The sequence below is a fragment of the Pyrgilauda ruficollis genome, unplaced genomic scaffold, assembly GCF_017590135.1.
Source record: "Pyrgilauda ruficollis isolate IOZ18807 unplaced genomic scaffold, ASM1759013v1 scaffold13, whole genome shotgun sequence".
NCBI lineage: Eukaryota > Metazoa > Chordata > Aves > Passeriformes > Passeridae > Pyrgilauda > Pyrgilauda ruficollis.
In genome coordinates this window covers 1,141,146-1,160,468 of record NW_024511432.1, presented here as the reverse complement: position 1 = coordinate 1,160,468, position 19,323 = coordinate 1,141,146, and positions in this window count along the sequence as shown.

Genomic DNA, 19,323 nt, shown 5'->3' with positions numbered 1-19,323 from the left:
CATTCCAGAGGTGTAAATCCCTTAAATCCCTGACCCTGTGTGCTCCAGGAATTAACGTGCTGAGATCATTCAGTCTGGACACCTCAAGCCCTCTGCTTTTCCTCCTTTTCATCTCTGTTGTCTCAGAGGTTTCTTTTGCATCCCAACCACTCACCCAGGCCCTTCAGGATGCACAAGAAGAGAGGCTGATTTCAGATGGAATGGATCTATGGCTTTAAATTTGCAACTTTTCTATTATTAAATAAGTCTATCTCATAAATATGAAAAAACTACTCAAAGAGGATATTCCGTGCCCACTGAAATACTCAATAGTGAAAGAACAGACCTGAGTGAGGCTGAAAACAAATTTGTCATAAAATTTGATCCAAAGAAGCATTTTGAACCTCCAAAAAAATCCATTTCAGCTCAGAATTTCAAGCTCTTAAATGTGTCCAATAACTTTAAGTCTTTCAAATGTAGTTTTTCCTGCCTGATACCACCTCAGAGTTTGCAAGGAGAACCACAGCCATCCTGGGCTCTGTGAGTGCTGCAAGAATAAACAACTCTGCAGACGTGGCCAAGCCTACGAGTCACTTGTGTCACATGTGGTTTTCCATAAAACCATGGCCCACTCCTTTGGAAATTTTGTTTTAAATGCTGTTGCAAACATCAGTGGTACCAAGTAAGCCCAAAATCAATAGATGGCCCATTAAACATCCTAACTGCCTATGGAAAAGCTTTTCCCCTCCCAGCAAATCAAATTCCCATTTTCCATTCACAAAATTTGTGTGTTGTTTTTTGAAGTTGCCTGTGCTGGATGGTGTTCAAACATCAATACATTTTTATCACAGGTTTTGGGGTAGGGGTTTCTTTTTTAACATCTGAAAGTTAAAAGCCTAATGGGATCACTGCACAGAGAGGGAATAGTTCCCAGGGAGGAAGTAATATATGATAAAAAGAAGGGTGTTTGATTTCAAAGACTTCTAACAGAAAGTTTCAGAAAGCCATGAATAGAAAACACTTACACTAATACTGCCAGCCTACATTATGTATATCAAATAAAAATAAGGGAAAAAAGGTTCTTTTTTTAGCTCTTGGGGGAAATTAAAATAACATTCTTGTGCAGGAGAATATGCAATCGAAGTGAAGGCTTTGTTTATGTTTCATACAAGGCAGGGAAAGGATTTTTGAGTTTGCTGGAGCAAATCAAGCTGGATGCATTTCAATGCCCGAGACTGACCATTGCAGTGATCCTTGTGCTGGCCTTTATCCTGGTGCTGGAATTATTCCTGAGTAATTCCTGAGTGGAATCAATCCCCACACTGATTGCACTGATGGCCATCACCAGGGCATCAGACTAAACTCAGACATTAACTAACCCCCTTTTCATAATCTCAATGTGTTTCATTTCTTCTCACTCCTTCGTTTCCTTGTTTGATGTGAAGTGTTCCAGAGTGTTTTTCCTTGGTTGGGTTCCTAATTTTTTTCCCTGGAGACAGGATTGCATCCATCATCCTGAGAACATTTCGTGTCAGTTCCCTGTCCCTGTTCCATAAATACATGTGAGTTCATAAACCTTTCAAAAGGCCAAGTTTTCTCTGAGAAGAAGAAAAATTTTTAACACATGATGAAAGTGAAAAATAAGAGCTGTTTGCATGTGCAACCTGAGGTTTATGGGAGCTACTGGATCCCCTGGAAATGTAAAATGGAGCTCTTGGTGTTGTCCCTGCTTGATGGTCCAAGCAGGAACACTGGGACCTTCTGAACATGAAAAAATATTTCATCTCTGTGGAAATGAAATATCCCACAAGGAAAACCCACTTTGCATTCAGCCAGCAGAAGTTGTGCAAACTTGGGTTCAGACTTGGATGTGAGCTTGCAGAAAAGCTCTAAATCTCACTTATTAAACATTTTAAAAAATTATTTATTTCTCTTTTCCCTTTCTCAGCCATGTTTCTGAGCAAGTCTGGCTCAGCAAGTGCTGTTTGCTCCAAGCCAAACCCCTCTGGGAGTTTTCCTCCCCCAGGACACATGGGATCCTCAACTGTGCTGAGCCCAGGGAAGTGGTGGAGTCACCATCCCTGGAAATGTCCAAAAACCATGTGGAAATGGCCCTTGAGGACACAATTCAGTCATGGTGCTGAGCTGAAGGTTGGATTTGAGGATTTTAGAGATCTTTCCCAATCTTAACAATTCTACTGAGCAGCATCAGCCACCACAGGCTCAACAAGGTGATGCTTCAGGTTTTAACTTTTCTATTTTTCACATTCTGTGCTTTCCAGAAATCAGGATTTATCCCTCATTCCATTAGATGAGGACAGTCATTTCAGTGCATCCCACATGCACACCCTACCAAAGTGAATTCAAATTGGGAATTTAAATACTGACTTAAAATATGGGAGATTGCTTTCCTCCACCAATTTGCTGCTAACAATGTTTGTCTGGTTTTTATTTGTTGGAGTGTTTGAAGAGGGACTTTTATCCACGTGAATATGGGTATTCATCATGTAAATGAATGTATTTATTCTGTAAAGGCTCACCCTGTCTCTGCTACACTCCTGCAGTTACTTGATAGGAATGTGACAAGAGGAAATTGAATATAAAGTCTACTGGACAGCCAATAAATCAGGCTTATATCTTTCTCTCTACCTCAGACAGGAAGGAACCCAGCTATTTTTAAATCTCTGGTCCATAGAACCAGCCAGAGCTGGCTCTCCTGTTTAAAAATGGGGGAGAAAAACAGAAAAGAAAAATTAGCAAGATTTCTAAAGTCCTATAATTTGTTTACCTGGCCATGTAGCTCCGAGGGCATTGCCTCCCCTTCCCAGGAGAGCACAACATCCCAGCCAAAAGCCACTCAAGGACCAATGTCAGATCCAACACAGGGCACATTCATCAGCCCCAGCCAGGAGCTGGATGAAAAAGAGAGCGATAAAACAATTTCAGACCACTGCCAGCACTGAGAGTGTTGGTCACCATCCTGGAGCCACCCTGGCCAGCTGTGACAGACCCTGTGTGCCAGGCAGGGCTCTGAATGCCATTTCTGCAGCCCCTGGAGCCAGCTGTGACAAACCTGTGTGCCTGGCAGGGCTCTAAATGCCACATCTGCAGCCCAGAGTTTCGGCGGAGCCGTTACTCACACATGACCTGGCCAGGGCTGCCGGGGAGGAGGGATTCATTCCAAGCAATCCCCCAGTGTGAATCTTTGCTGATTAACCTTTTCATTTGTCTTCCTTTAACAAGCAAGTTACTGCTGATGAGGAGATGAGGGATTCTTAAATTTCCTAGAACTAAATTAACTATTCCGACTCGATTCGCTCTGGCTGAACTTAGATTATATTGCCCTCAAGGCTGCTAATTTGAAAAATGCTGTTGGATATTTTTTTTTGAGTTTATTTTTTTCTTCCAGTGTTCCTGATAGTTATCCAAGTGCTAATAAGGAGTTAAGTTACATTTCTTGGTAAAATTTCTTAATTGCCCATGTTGGCTGAAACTTGAACACTTCAGAGATTCTGTTGATTGTGTCAGCCTGAATATTATTACATGGAAATCCCTTTAGGATAACTGCAGCTTTTGTTGTATCCATTGCATCATCTCCCTAATGTTGTTCAAACCCAGTGCTATGATAATTTTGTGGATTGGAGGGAAATGAAGTGTGTCCATAAAGCTGTGCCTCTCCACTAGGGGCTGCACTGTCTTAGAATCATGGAATGGTTTGGGTTGGAAGGATCTTAAATCCCATCCAGTGCCACCCCTGCCATGGCAGGGACACCTTCCACTGTCCCAGGCTGCTGCAAGCCTTGTCCAGCCTGGCCTTGGACATGCCAGGGATCCAGGGTCACCTACAGCTTCTCTGGGCACTCTGTGCCTCCCCACCCTCCCAGGGAGGAATTTCTTCCCAATATCCAATCCAACAAAATGGTTTTTGGCCCTATTTGCTCTATCACCTGGATGAAGCTTCACAATATTTTCAAGGAAATATTTCCCACTGTGTAATTAGCCACACAGACAGCTCCAATGTTTCAGGACAGCGTGGGAGAATTTCCTGCATCCATGAGCTCAGAATCAAGGGGCTCAAGATTAACAAGGGGCTCTCTGATTTCTCTGTGTGGGAACACCAATGAAACCAATGAAAAAAAAGGAAGGAGGGAAAATTTAAGTCAGATGTCAGGAAGAAATTCCCTGTGAGGGTGGGGAGGCACGGGAAGCCCAGAGAAGCTGTGGCTGCCCCTGGATCCCTGGAAGTGCCCAAGACAGGTTGGACATTGGGGCTTGGAGCAGCCTGGGACAGTGGAAGGTGTCCCTGCCATGGCAGGGGTGGGATGAGATGAGCTTTAAGGTCCCTTCCAACTGAACCATTCCGTGATGATTTACAATGGGATTTCCAAAACAAGCAGCAGCAGTGGGACACATCCCCAGATGCTCATCCCAAGGCAAGGAATCTGGCAGGACATGAGGTCAGCCCCATCCCCACGGCTGCAGTGCCTCAGCAGTACCTGCCACTGCCATCAGAGCTCATTTACAACACGCCTTTCCTAAAAAAAAACCTGCTCCAGACAGCTCATCCGTTACCGCAGTCACCAGCAGCTCCAGAGGCCATTTGTTCCCTTTGAAAAATGGGGTCTCTGAAGGGACAATATTCTCCCCAAGCCGCAGCTCTCGGTGTCTCATTTATCAGCTCATTAAGAACACGGCCCTGCTCGGTGGGGCCGATGCAGAAGATAAGACACATCAAGCAGCAGCCCCTGACAGGAGGAGCACGAGAGCCCTGATTGGACTCAGCTGGCCTTTCCTCCCCATCCCCAGCTCCTCCAGGAATTCCCACCTCTGCCTTATTTTCCTGGTTGTTTTTCGACAGCCCTCACTCCAGCCACAATGAGACTTCTGCTTTTGTTTTTATTCTCTTTTCAGGAAATGCATCATTTTCTTCCTCGCTTAGAATTGCTGCACTCTCGCTGCGCCCCTGCAACCCCAAATCCTCGCTCCACCAAGGAAATGTGTTTCTCGTTTTGCCAGTGTCAGATTCTCAGAAGTAATTTCTGTATAAACTTTCCACCCTTCTTCTCCTGCTGGTTTCTGTCTTGTGTTCAAAAGGCCTTAAAAGCGTGTCAATTTTCTGTTCCCTTCTGTGGCACAACAATCTTTTCAGCAAATCTCATAAACATCTCTGCTGAAGATGCAAATATAATCCACTGCTGCTGGCTGAATATTTCCTTCTTGTTGGGTAGGCACCAGGAGTTACAACCCACAAGGCCTCCAAGAACAATGTCAACATTAAAAATATCTAATGTATTAAAATTCTCATTTATTTTCTATTTACACGTGCTTGGTTATGGTCAGTATTTCCTAAACCAAGGAGGAATGGCACAAAACTGATGGTGAATGGAGATTTTACAGCTACCAAATGTGGGTTAATAAGGCGTTTCAGGGTCTCAGGAATTTTGTTCCTGTAATATTTGTTGGGTTTTCTCGCAACTCACCTTCGAGACAAAAATCACAAGAACAGAAATTCTTTTGTCACTCAATTAACAAAAGTTTTCAGCTTTCTGAACTCTGCTACCAGCTGTGGCTGTGTTGGATCTTTGAATCTCCTTATCCTTCACTTTCCACTCCACCAATAAACTTGGAACTTTGTCACTGCTGGGACAAGAAGCAGGTTAGAGGTTCCAAAATGTGAAAATGCTCTTTTTTTTTGTTTGTTTGTTCTGTTTAATTTTGGGTTAAAAAAGAAACTTTCCATGTGGGGGGAAGAGAGTTGCTGTCTCTCCTCATTATCCAGGGCATTCCCCATCCATCCTCCTGCACTGGGACTGGCATTTCCCAGCCCCTGCTCTCTGCTGCAGGTGATGCTGCCACCTGAGTGTCACCCCTGTGCGGCACAATTCGCCCTGAAAGTGTAAAAGTCTTCTTACAGACTGAAAATTTCTGCCCCAAAAGGGTTCCATCCTGACCCTTCAGCCTCCCTGCCATCATCCTGATTCCCACCTAGGAGTGGAGGCAGGATCAGAGCTCACATAATGCCCAGATTTGTTTTTCCTGGTTTATGCTTGCTCTCGGCGACTCCGGTGCTCCCGAGGGTTTATTCCCCCTGTCTCCTGGATATCTCTCTCTTTTCACATCAATTTTTCACTCCTTTGCACTGTTCCTGGTTGGGTGGATGAGATCACGGGGCTGGCAGTGTTGTTTTTGGACAGCCTCCCGCCTTATCAGATGGGAGCAGAGTGTCCCCTCTACTTGACAAAGCCGCACAGCCGCTGAATTCTGCTTTTTGGGGAAGCTCTGCTCCCCAAAACTCCAGCAACTGAGAGGATTTCTGTGTTTGTTTATTGACCTGAGCATCTGTTGGGTGAGAAAACGTGTTGATGAGCCCCCTCTCCCCCAGGCTTGGCTGGGCACTGATGAGTTTTCCTGCCCCAAGCCACCTGGGAAGCAGCTCCATCCCATTTTGGGAGCTTGGGAAGGGGGGAAGGAAAGCAGCCACTCCCAAGAGTGGCTGTGGGGTGACAGCACCTGCAGGGTGATGTTTTTTCTGTCATCTGCTTGGCCCATCCCAAATGCTGTGAATTAGAGTTAGCCAGACAAACAAGGGGGAAGGGCTTTTATTTTTTTTTTTCCCCCATTTGGTCAGAATTGAAAATGTGAAGAAATCTTTTCCTGGCTCTGAGGGTAATGCTGCTGTTCCCACATAAATGGGGGGAAATTGGAATATACCATACAACCCTGTGACTTCTTCAAACAAGGGTTTTCTTAAGAATGAGAATCAAATTATTCCCCCCTCCTTTTGCCTTAAAAAAGATCACAACCCTCCAGCTGGGGCAGCATTTCAGCTCCCAGTGCAGCTCTATGAAGGATGAAAGGGTCTAGAGCAAGTGATAATCTAATTTATTAGCACCAGGGTTGAGAAAACAGGGAGGAGAGAAGAAAGGGAAATGAAGGAGAAAATAAAAGCCAAAACCATTAAAAAATGTGTTCTTGTACTGAATTTCTCAAATTCTTGTGGCAGCAGGTCTCACCTTGAAGGCTAAATTTAACTTGCAAGCCCACTTTTAAATGCCACAAGCTGAGCACTGGTTTGGAATCCCCAGAGATCTCCAGGCAGAAAAACAACCTTTAATATAAAAAAATCCTCAAATTTCCATATCTAAATGAGTCAAAATGGCAAGAGCTGACAGTGACTTGAGCCTGTGAATTTTATTCCAGCTAGCAAAGGAAACCTTTGCCAGATGAGAAGTTTTTGTGGCGTTTCTGAAGACAGACAAGCTCTGAGTTCACCTGACACTCAGGAGAGGCAAAGCTGATTTAGAAGGAACAAAATGTCTGGGGATGAGCCAGACAAACCCTTCATCACCTGCCTTCACCCAGCACCTCTGACTGGCATCCCACCAAAAGCACCCAACATTCAAAACACTCCCTTGTTTTTCTTTTGTTTTTTTTTTTTCTTTTCAATTTCTTCACTTCTAAGTCCCAACCAAGATGAGAAGAGCCCAGAGCAGTGTCAAAGACAACAGCTCACACTTCACCAGGAACAGGGGGAGAAGAAAATCAGAACATATTTTCAAACCAGATAAACCAGTTCCTAATATTTATCTTCTGTGATGCACCAGTTTCATTTTTCTAAGTGAATGGCTCATTCTCTCTTCAAAACCCACTTGCCAGAAAGAAGATTGATTAAATCAAAGAGAAGAGGACATCCCCAGAGCCAGGATTTGGTCAGTGCATGAATTGTCAGAAATTGAGGAAGGTAGAGGGTGATTCCTAGTCAGAGCTAGTAAAAAAGAGAGGAAAAAAACAGGGAAAGTTTAAGACAGGATTGACTTAAAGATCACCTGAAGTGCTGATTGTGCCTGTGTGAAATGCCCCACTGCCATTTTCTGCACAATATGCACCTTTTGAAGAAAACCCTAAAACTTTCTCCCAAAGGTGGACGGTCTGGTTTCCATGTCAGAGCCTGCAAACTGTGACTCCTACAGCACCTGGTGCAGGATCAGGGATCTCTGAGCTGAGTGTGCCACCGTGGCTGTGACTGCAGCTCTGCTGGGCCAGGCTCTGACTGCCGAGAGCTGCTCCAGGTAACAAATCTATTAAAGCAGCTGAGATACTCCCTGTGATACCAGCCAAGGGAATCTGATTTCTTCTCTGCTGTGCTGTTTTCTCAAAGCATTTGTAATCTTTAATAACCTTTTCCATTTAGGAATGGAGGAGGAGAGGTGGGCACCGACCCTCCAGCTGCTGGCGGCACCTCCAGGCTCCTCTGCCCCAAGCTCTGAGCGCTCAGAAGCAGCACAAAAAATCAGAATAAAGGGATTGACTCCCTTAGGTAACTCAGGGTGTGTGAGAAGAGAGGAAGGTGAGGTCAGGGAGGCATGACCGGCCCTGAGCCCAGCCCAGTGTCCCCAGTGGGGTGGCAGGAGGGGAAGGGGGTGCAGACCTGGCTCTCACCCTCTGAATCACAGAGAGGAGCTGCAGCACAGAGGAGCAGCTCTGAGAGCTCCCTGCTGCGGGTTCAAAAGGCCAAAGGGGCTGAACCCCAAGCTGATTTATTTGCCCTCACAGGCAGCAGAAGATCCCGTGTGGGGACAGGACGTGCGGGCTCTGTTCTACCCGGTGTCACCATCAGAGGGATCCTTTCGCCTGTCCCTGGAGGCTCGCCTGACATTTCTTTTGGAAATCAAGCGAACAAAGGCGTGCGAGTTGAGTGAAAGTGCAATTACACAAGGCTTTGAAGTGCCCTGCTAATCCTCTCCTCCCTCGGGACATGAGGCACAGCTCCGAGCGGTGACAGCCACGGAGCTTCACCCAAATGTTGGCTCTGGCTCAGAGCAAAGGCGCTGGAGGAACTTCTGCCTCAGGACAGCGCCGTGCATGTGGACAGAGAGAGGCCCAAAACCCCATTCCACAAACATTAAAAAAGTCCTTTGCTTCTACCGTGAGTGAGGAGGAAGGAGCCCAGCAGTGATGAGAGCCCTGGTGGAGGCAGCACCACCAGGAGTGGTGATGTTTGGGAAGCCCATCTCACCTCCTGGGATAAAACCACCGAAGGCTGTGGTGGGAATGAGGTCCCCACACTATTTTAGGATGTATCAGTGCAGCTCCCAGGATGCTCTGAAGAAGAATAGAGCCATATGAGGCTGGTGTGGACCATACGAGTCCTGTCTTCAGCTCAGAAATGAGCTGAGATTTTGCCTCCTACCTTCCACCAGGGGGTGGTTTGGGATGATTTTGGGGATGTTTTCAGGGGTGTTTTGTGGTGTTTTTGAGGTGTTTTAACATGTTTTCTGGGTGGTTTTGGGGGTGTTTTTGGTGGTGCTTGGGAGTGTGTTTTTAGGGTGTTTTTGGTGCAAAGACAGCAGCAAATCCTGGGGCTCCCAGAGGGGCTGGGAGAGGCGTTCCCACCTGCCTGCAGCACCTTGGCAGTGCTGCTTGTCCCAGTATTTACACAGCCTTTAATGCTCCTGATGTCAGCGTGGAGACGTGTTAATAACCCAATTAAACTGCTCACCCAGCTATGTCAAATCCCAGCGCTCGGGGAAGGCCGGCGGCTTTGGCTTTGCAATTCCTGGGCCGCGTTGCAGCACGCCAAAGCCACGTCCCCGTGGCTGCCACGTCACCCCAGCTCGTCCCCAGAGGGGTCTCGAGCAGGGTGGAGGCAGTGAAGAGCTAAAATCTAAAGCTGGGTGGACACTGAACGCCACCAGCACTTCCTGACCGTGTCAGGAGGACGGGGACACGCTAGGCCGCGTGTGAAACGTGGCAGAAGGTGCTCAGCTCGTGGCCTTCAGAGGTGAGAAACACCAATTGCCCTTGTTCAAAGGATTAAATTCCCACAGCAAAGGCACTGGGGGATGGCAGGAGAGCCCAGCAGCTGGTGGGGATGGTGCAGGGTGGACGTGGCACTGCCCGCGTGGAACCAGGGCTCAGGGCTGCCTGGGCTTGCCCGTGCAGGGCTGTCGTGACTGTGCTTCTGCTTCCCATCCACATCAGGAGGGCAGGAATGTTTTCCTGCCCCACTGGGAGGCTCCAGTCGCTCCTGTCCACGAAGGGATCACAAAAGCTCTGTTTTGAAGAAGTGTTTGCAGGAAAGGATCAGCTGTTAATGTCCCTCCGTGGCTGTCACCCTCTGGATGTGAGCAGCCTGTGGATGTGTCCATATATCCACACACACAACGGATCCGTGTTTATATCTCAGTGTATCAACCACAAATATTTGAATATTGTGGTTTGTATTTCCTTTAGATTGTTCCAACTTCCTTCTGACCAAAACCCGTAAGCTCACAAAGCCCTCAGCGCTGTCCCCTGAGCTATGAATTTAATACAAGTTCCTGCAGGACGAAAGAAATTGAAAATTGAGTTACTTGGTCTCACCAGAAGAAAAAACCTCCCCTCCCAAGAGTCTTTAAGCTTGGATTTAACTGTGGGCATATTTAATGCCAGCTGGGATCCCCAGAGCTGAAAAACACATCAACAACGTTGAAATTCACCCATTTAACTCAAGAGCTGTTCCAAACTGGGACCAGCTTAAGCCTGTGCTTAAATATTTTCTTGAATCTAAGCCTGTATTAGTGGAAAAGTCATTGTTCCATAGTAGGTTTTTATAGGTCTGTGACTCTGGGGTAGTTTTAGTATTCTCAGTAGTTTTTTTCTTTGGATGGCTTCCTCCACTCATCATTAATATCTGGCGTCAACTGTCTTTCTTTCTCATCCATTCCCAGAGACAAGGAAAAATTTTCCCTTCTTTCCACAGATGTATTTATGTTCCCCATGGAAATTCCTCTCTGTGATATATGAACTATTTTCAGAGAAGTTTAGCAAAGCCTAAATCACAAAGGGGAAGAAAACCTCCTCGGCTTGAGTTCACGAGGGGAAAAGTTGGGATTGCAGTGACCTGTAGTGTGAATTTTTTCTTGAGTTTAATTGTTATTTCCATTCAAATCCCTTATATCCTTAGCCATAAATAACACTCCTGAATAATCCTCAATTTTTGTCCCTGTATCTGCCTCCCATAAAATTAGGAGGGAATACTTAGGATCTGCCAAGATGACAAAGTGTCCTTTATGGTAGCCGAATGAAAGGAAGAATATAACTTTGGGAGAAAGCAACATGCTTTTCTTCAGCGTAGGATTTCCTCCACAGAGACATCATCACAGACTGTCAGAAGCTGGGCAGCTCTCCAAAGGTTAGAGACAGGGCCAAAACTTACAATTTCTGCTCTGCACAGGGCCAGTTCTGTCTCGGAGATTTTAAAGGCTGTCTGACCACAGCTGTGAAATTCGGAGCTTGCGGATCGCGGCTCGCTCACGGCGTTATCTCACCAGCCTGGGCCAGTTCCCATCCCGGCTGTTCCTGGGGAACCTAGCTGGGAATTGGTTGTAAAACTAGTTGGGAATTGGTTGTAAAACTAGCTGGGAATTGGTTGTAAAACGTGGATGGCAGAAAGGACACAGAGAGTCCTGGGAGATGACTCTGCCGCAGCCACCATGGGAAAGCTCAGCTCCACATCCCTCTGCCTCCCTCCCTCCTCTCCCACACCAAACCACCCCAAAGCCACTTCCTACACCCCCTCCCTTCCCCTTGCAGAGCTGAGTGTGGGCCCTCAGCTGGGTGTGAAGCTCCCTGCAAGGCAGCTGGGTCACCTCAGAGCTGTTGGGGTGGTGTGGTGAGAGGCAGGACTTGGTGTGAGAGCTGTGTGGGGGCACAGGAAGGAGTGTGGGCTTGGATATGTCACATGTGGAGCTTCTGTGGTCCATAAGGTCATCATCCTCTGGATTGGACACCCTTCAGGGCTCAGCTCCCACGCCTGCCCAAGCCAGGAAGAGCTGTACAGAGAGACCAGGCTCTGCTCAGCCCACCCAGGAGAGATGTTCTGCTCCAAGAACCCAAAGGCTCCCTCGTTAGCTGAGGGTGCAGCTGCCCTGGAAAGGTGGGTGATTCACCTTCAATCCCACAGCATTCCTTAAGAACAGAAGGAACCTCCTGGAGAGACAACCCTGACAGTGAAAAACTCCACATTCCCATCTCTGTTCCACAGCTCCAGGACTGCAGAATTCACACAGGACTCTGAGCAGCCACGACCTTGGGTCTGCATCCCAGCACTTTCCAGTGGACACAGAGCAACCCAGGGAGACCCTGAGCCTGGGAAAGGTCTGCACAGCCCAGCCCAGCTCTCTGGTGGTCGCCCTCTGGGCCACAGCAGAGCTGCTGCTCTTACCCTGGCTGGGGCAAAGGCAGCCAGGATTTATGGATTTTATGGATTTTATGGGCTGAGCAGAGTGCTCCAAGCCCCCAAATGAACACACAGGAACGCCCAGCTCCCTGATCCTGCCCAACCTTAGGAAATCAGAGGAGATGGATTTTCCCTCAGACATCACAACTGCAGTAGAGTTTGGGAGGCAAACACAGAGCCCCTGGCTGTGAGCCAAGGGAGTAAGCCTGGGATAGGTTTTCTTTCAAGAATTCCAACTCATTCATGTACTTTCTTAATGATCCAAAGTCTTCGAGGAGTTGCCTTTCAGCTTCAGCTCCCTTTCAATATTTGTCATGAGTGTCAAAGTTGATTCTTCACATTTCCTCTGTAGTTTTAGCATTCTCAAGGAGAAACTTCATTCCTTAGACATTTTAAAGATATTTTCCCCCCCTATTGGTTTCTTTTTTTAATGGAAGAAAAGAAGATCCCTTTTAAAGCAAACAGGGGTGAGAGCAGAGGGAAGTGTGTCTCATTTGGAGATGCTAACAAAGAAATCTTAACAAATGACTGGAAAAGGCCGTGGAGCCACTAATTCCTCATATTATTTGGATGGACAAGCAACAATCTACAAGCAGTGACCACTTGCCCACCACTTCTGATTTCTTGGAAACCCCGAGAGAATTCCATACACCAGCTGAGGAGCAAGAGTGGGAACAGAAGCCTCCCTTCATCCAGCTTTTCTCACAACCTGCCCCCACCTTTGGGAGCTCAAGGAAAGGCCAAAAGGTCTCTGCTGAGCCACCAGGGTGGAGTATGACGAGTCCTGTCTTGATGAAAGACTTGACAAGAGCAAAGGCAGAGAGAGCAAGGTTGGGAGGCCAACCCAACAACGCTCGGTAGGTGCCTGCCCAGGCAAAGCCTGAGTGTTGCAAATTAAACACTCAGCAAAGCTTGGCTCAGCCCTGAGACACAAAACCCCTTCCAAACACCCCCCTGGACTCCAAGGGAGTCACACCAGAAGGAGCTTCCACAGCCAAGAGCCCTCTGGAGAGACAGGGGAGCACCTGGGGTTTTGGGATTTGGGATTCTTGTTTTCCCCAGCAACGGAAATCATGTATGGCTGCACTAAGAATTAGATCAGGAGACTTCAAAGGGCTGAATCACATCTCAGTCTGCTCTTGGGCTGGCTCTGCTCAGCCTCAAGCCTTATCAGGCAAGTTTGGCTACGTGATTGCATTTCACACTCTAAACACAATTCTTTTCCTAATTGTCTATAAACTACGCCTACGGCTTCTTGCCACTTGCTTTTGCCAACAGCTGACCTGCTGATGCTCAAGTGAAGTAAAATATCTCTGAAATTAGCTAAGAAAATAAAACTGGGCAATCAAAGGCTTCGAGACAGGCAGCAAAGCTGTGCAGAGCAGCAGCTGGGTGCCCTGGTTCAAGCTTTAACTTCGTCTGCTACTATTTACTCTCATTAAATCCAGAGTCGTCTGGCTTCATTGGGTTTGCCAGAAATTTGCTTTAGGATAATTTAGATCAGAGTCACCAGGCTTTCCCCCACCACCACCTTTTTAGGACAGAGGATAATAATAGAGGATTTTTTTTTTTTCCATGAAAGCATATGCAATTTCCTCTCTAACCATCCAAAACAAATAATCAGGAGATTTCCCCGTGTTTACAATGGGTCTTTCTACTGACCTTCCCTGCAAAGCACTTTAGGAGAAGTCAGTGAAAAATACTCCATGAGAAGTGGGTCACAATTGCTGTTATTGTTACTCAGAAATTATGTAGTGTCTAATCTGAAACCAGACACAACAACCGAGGGCTTCTCTTTGCCCTTTTCATAACAAACCAATTCTATTTAACAGTAAATACAGTTAAATGGGAATAAATCTGTTTTGTACAGAGAGACGTTGCATGTTTATTAATAATCTTTGTGTTTAGTGTTTAGAGCAGTTCCAAATCTGAGCTGTAGCAATGTATAAAAACTTTTCTCTTGGCATGGTTGAGTCACTGTGACTGACTTGGCTCTGCCACTCTTTTTGAACAGCCATAATTACATCAGTTTCCAACTGGTTACATGAGCCTCAATTTGGAGCAAAGCAAAGATGGGCAAAATTGAGGGTAATTCTTTCAGATGTTGTGGGCAAAGAGATTTATTCAGTCCCTGATTTGAGGAGTTTTGACAGATTTCTTTACCTTTTACCTCAGTTTTGGGAAGAAGTGCTGGGGCTGCTTTTAAGTCACATCACTGGGATTTGGGAGTTCTTGCTGTGAATCCTCAGCACGAGGAAACCAGGGATGCCTCACCTGCACTGCCAAGAACAGGTTGTAAAGAAAATAAAAGCAGCCTTTTGGGTGAAGGTAGACAGTTTAAGCAAAGTTTGCATTTGCTGCAAGTGAAATTTCACCTCTCCAAATCCCCTAAACCACAGATTTTATCCAGCCCCTCCACATATAACCAAAGGGTGGTTTCACTAAAGCTTGAGCCTCAGGTGCTTGGGAGTTCCAGCCCTCTGGTTTTGTGTCCTGGCAGATTCTGGAGATAATTTTGATGGCCAGCTCAGAGCAGGAACTGAGCTTTTGTGTGATGAGTGTTGATGGAGGTGAATCTACACAAAGTGCCCTGCCCAGCTTTGTGTGAGTAAGGATGGAAAGAGATCCCTGGGAACCAGAACCCTCACTTCCGAGCTTTGGGGACGTGATTATGAAATGTTCATGATCATCACCCAGGTCCTGCCAGGAGCTGTGGGTCCATGCTGTCTCAGGACTCAGATCCTGCAATGGAAATGAGTTCAGCTTCTGCTGAGCTCAAAAAACACAGTTTGAGGCTCTTGTTCCCATGGTGTGGCTGATCGTGGGTGCCTGCTCCTTCAGGGGGATCTCACTCCTGTGGAGCTGTTAACGAGACAACGACCAAAAGGAGAGAGATCACAGGATCATGGAATGGTTGGGGTTGGAAGGGACTTTAAAAAATCATCTTGTTCCACCTCTGCCGTGGCAGGGACACCTTCCAGCGTCCCGGGGTGCTCCAAGCCCCATCCAGCCTGACCTTGGACACTTCCAGGGATCCAGGGGCAGCCACCTCTGCCAGGGCCTCACAAAGAAGAATTTCTTCCTAGTATCAAATCCAAGCCTATTCACTTCCATTGTGAAGGCATTCCCCCTTGTCCTGTCACTCCAGTTCTGATGAAGAATCCCACTCCGACTTCCTTATAGCCTTTTCAAATACTGAGAGGTGCTGTGAGATCTCCACACAATTTTCTCTTCTCCGAGCTGAGCAGTCCCAACATTCTCAGGCTGTCTTCAGAGAGGAGATGCTTTAGTCCCCTTATCAACTTTGTGTCCTCGTGTGGACTTTTCCCAACAGCTCCATGTTCTTGCATTGGGGGCACCAGAACAGGATGCCAGGTGGGGTCTCAGAAGAGCAGAGCAGAGGAGCAGAATCCCCTCCCCTGAGCTGTTCTCAGGTTGGTTTTCAGGTGGAACAGGGAAGGGCAGCACTGGAGCTCTCCTCCCTTTAATCTTCTGCAGGACTGCCATGACCACCCAATCCAACCCTGCACAGCTCAGGCTACAGAGAAAGACACAACAAGAAGTGAGAGAAAGTAGAGATGACAAAACACAACTTTTCCCATTTTATCTGTTTACCTTTAGGAAGGTGGATGCTCTCTGGTGCCCAGTCCTCACTTCTGGTTGGGTTTCTGCCGTGCTGAGGGATGGGTGTAGCAGCAGCTGGGACACGTGGCAGGACAGCACCAGCTTCTGCAGGGGATGAAGAGCTCCTTGCACACTGTGAGTCCCAAATCCATCACATGGAGCCTAATGAGGGGGCTGAGCCAGGCCAGATACAACTGTTTAACAGTTTATTTTAACCATCCAATGAGAGCAAGACAACTTAAAAGGATTCAGGCTGCCAACAATCTTTTCCTTTTTTTTTTATCTCTCCTTCCCCTCCTTGCATGGCATTTGTTAGAAATCAGGATTTTTCTTAACTAAATGTCTTGTGGTCTCCTTAGCTTTGTTTCTTAACAGGGTTGTCTTTATGTTAGTTTTCTTTGGCTTCCCAATAGAAGAGTAACAGATTTCTTTTGAAGTTTTTATTGATGAATGAGCTCCTATAAATAACTCTCTGTGGCAGCAGCTTGATCTCAGAGTTTACTCTGGAATAATAGTAGCAATGGGAATGGAGGAAATTTATGGCAGCATGACATGAAATAGTTTAATGGGCTTCATACTGTTTAACTTAATCTTTACAGATGTAAAAACAGAAATACAATTATTGTAACAACTATTATTACATATTGCTCTTCTAAGGAAAACAGAAACCCAGTAAGCAATTGGAGATAGGTAGTGAAGAATTAAGGGGTCCAGCTCATCGTGGATTTGGGAATTACTGGGTTGGGCCAGTGGATTTGCAAAGCTTCATCTGGGAAGGACGGGTCTGCAGGTGGGATTTGGCACTGCCATGGAAAACTGAGGCACGGGATGTAGGTGCTGGAAGCTGCTAGAACCAGTGGAAGTGGTGGAGCTCTGACTTTGGAAGGAGAAGAAATCAACCCTGTGTTTTGTTCCACGCCCCTTTATTCCACCTGTGTGCCTGGGGAGGGGCTGATCCCAATCCCACCAAAGGCAGTGGGGGTACTTGGACACATGCCTTGTGCCCTGTAGCCCCATGAGGGGCACAGCTGGAATCTTCCCTCTTCAGGAGCAGAAACTCTCCACCCACAGCAACCAAAGGGTGGGAAGGATGGAGGGAGATGATGAAAAGTCACCTGATAAAAGAGAATTTAACTGTTTATCGCATCTGCTCATCATGGGTTTGCTCAGGTCTCTCAGACAATGTCACTTGGGGCAAAGGTGACCCAGATGTGCCTCTTTCAGCTGTGGAAGCTTAAGAAAGTGAAAATTTTCTGTCTAAAATAACATAAAAATTTTCATAAATTTCTTCATGAAAATTTTCTGTCTAAATATCCAACCCAGAGGCCAGCTGGCATTTCACCCAGCCCAGCATCCAGCTGGGGGATGTTTGAACCAATGTGCAAGAAGTGGGTGTAAAATCCAGTATCAGAATAACCAGGAAAGGTCACAAGACCTAATCCAAACCTGACATTTGGCTCGTGCCCAAGCCCAGCTCCATTTTCTTCTCGGTGCTTCGCAAAGAGCTTGGGTAAATATTGAAACATGTTGGTGCTCTGCGTAATTTCTGCAAAAAAAAAAAAAAGCTGACAGCTTTTGTTTCCTCCTTGAGGAAGCATTATTTGAAACCAAACTGCAGTGAAAATGATCAGCATTGTGCGTTTCCAACTGTCTGTTCAGTGGGAAATTTGCATCCTCCAATCCACGGAAATCGCCCGTGCGAGAAAGAGCTCGCAAATTCTCCCTCGATTTCCAAAAATGTGGGAAAGTTTATTTATTTCTCCATGCATTCCTGATTCGCAGTGTGCTCTCTAAAAATGTCGCTAAGATTTAGGCTAACCGAGCTCATGCTAAATTTAGCAACTATATTTTAAATAAACATTCTTTACGCTTTGCTGAGCCGGCTTTGAAGCTGGCTTAAAACAAATCGTGTTCGCATGAACATGAGCAGTGTTTGACTTTGGCCTAAGAGAACATCTGAATAAGTAATAATGTATTATTCGCTGTAATCCGAAAATGAGATTTTAGAGGTCTCACTCAGTCAATTTAGGAGAGATTCCTGTGAGGGATAGTGAATCAGGCCTGGATTATTTCTGGAAGGGCCCGTTCTGTTCTCTCTGACCACACAAAACTTCCTTTTGGTGTCTTGTTAGACACTGGGGCTGCGAGGCTCAGTGAAATCAGCTGTGACTTAGCACGCACTGCATTTGAGGAATCTGGCCCATTTTAAAGCACTTAATGATTTGTCTGGATAAAGCACTAAAAATATACTGTGGGGAGCAATTATGCAACGTCCAGACTGATGGATTGCATAACCTCTTAGACCTTTTCCATCTGTAACTTCTCTCATTCTGTGATCTTGTCTTCTTGGTCTTTCACTTCAAATCAAATATGTGATCTGTTTAATATCCTGAACGCTGTCTCCTGGGAGATCTCTTCTCTGGGTGTGTGGGGCTATGAATCAAGTGAGGAAGCAGATCCTTCTTCCCTTTTTTGCTTCAGGAATTGGCTGCTCCTCACACCAGGCTTAGGAGCAGCCAGCAGGAAGCCAGTGGATTTTGGTGTGGAAAGGGATGGTCCCTCCTTTGTGTGTTTTCTGTGGTAAGGAATGGAAAGAGAATTAATTTTTAAAATGGGGAAGGAGAAGAAGCTACAAAGTCCCTGAGATTTATGGCACCTTGGAATCAGGCATGGACAGCCACACTTTGAGTGACAAACCCTGAAAGTGGCTTCTGCTCATGCTTAAATATTGATTGTATTTTATACATGCTATGAGACCAACTTTAGGAGAACACACACTGAGCCTATTTAAAGACTGGAAGCCCCATTTATGAGGAATTAAAATCCAGAATTATTTTAATATGCCAAATTTTCAGTTCCCCTCATAGGAAACTCACATTTGGAGCAAAGCCCCTCTGGGAACCAAACAACTCCTCTGTGAGCCTCTCCCACTCTGTGATCTCCTTTCTCCTAGGAGTTAAAATTGGCTGCGGAGCTGGGAGATGAGAAACCTTGCTGGGCTGGGAGAGGTCATTCCTCTGCAGAGGAAGGGGAAGGCATCTCCATCGCCCACACAGGCAGTGTGCTGTTTATTCTGCATCCCGGGCTACTTCCACTTCTCCCGAGTATCCCAGACTGGTGTTTATAGCCAGCCCTGAGAGGTTGGGAAAGCCAGGAGGAGGAAGATTCCAGGGATGAGCGAAATGCTGGGTGGCAGTTGGCAGCTGCTTCTTTGGCTTGTGAAGCAGGTGTGAAACCACTGGCACCGATTCCTTGCAGTTTCTCAGGTCCTTGATGTTTCCGTGGCACCAAAATCCACGTGAATGTGGAGAGGATTAAAGACACCAAAATCCACGTGGATGTGGAGAGGATTGAAGGCACCAAAATCCCCGTGAATGTGGAGAGGATTGAAGGATGCTCAGCCCCATCCGAAGGGCAGGGATTGGTGAATTGACTGCACACTCATTGCTCTGCTGTTGTTTTTACTGTGTGTTTTTATTTTATGTTTTTACTGTATGTTT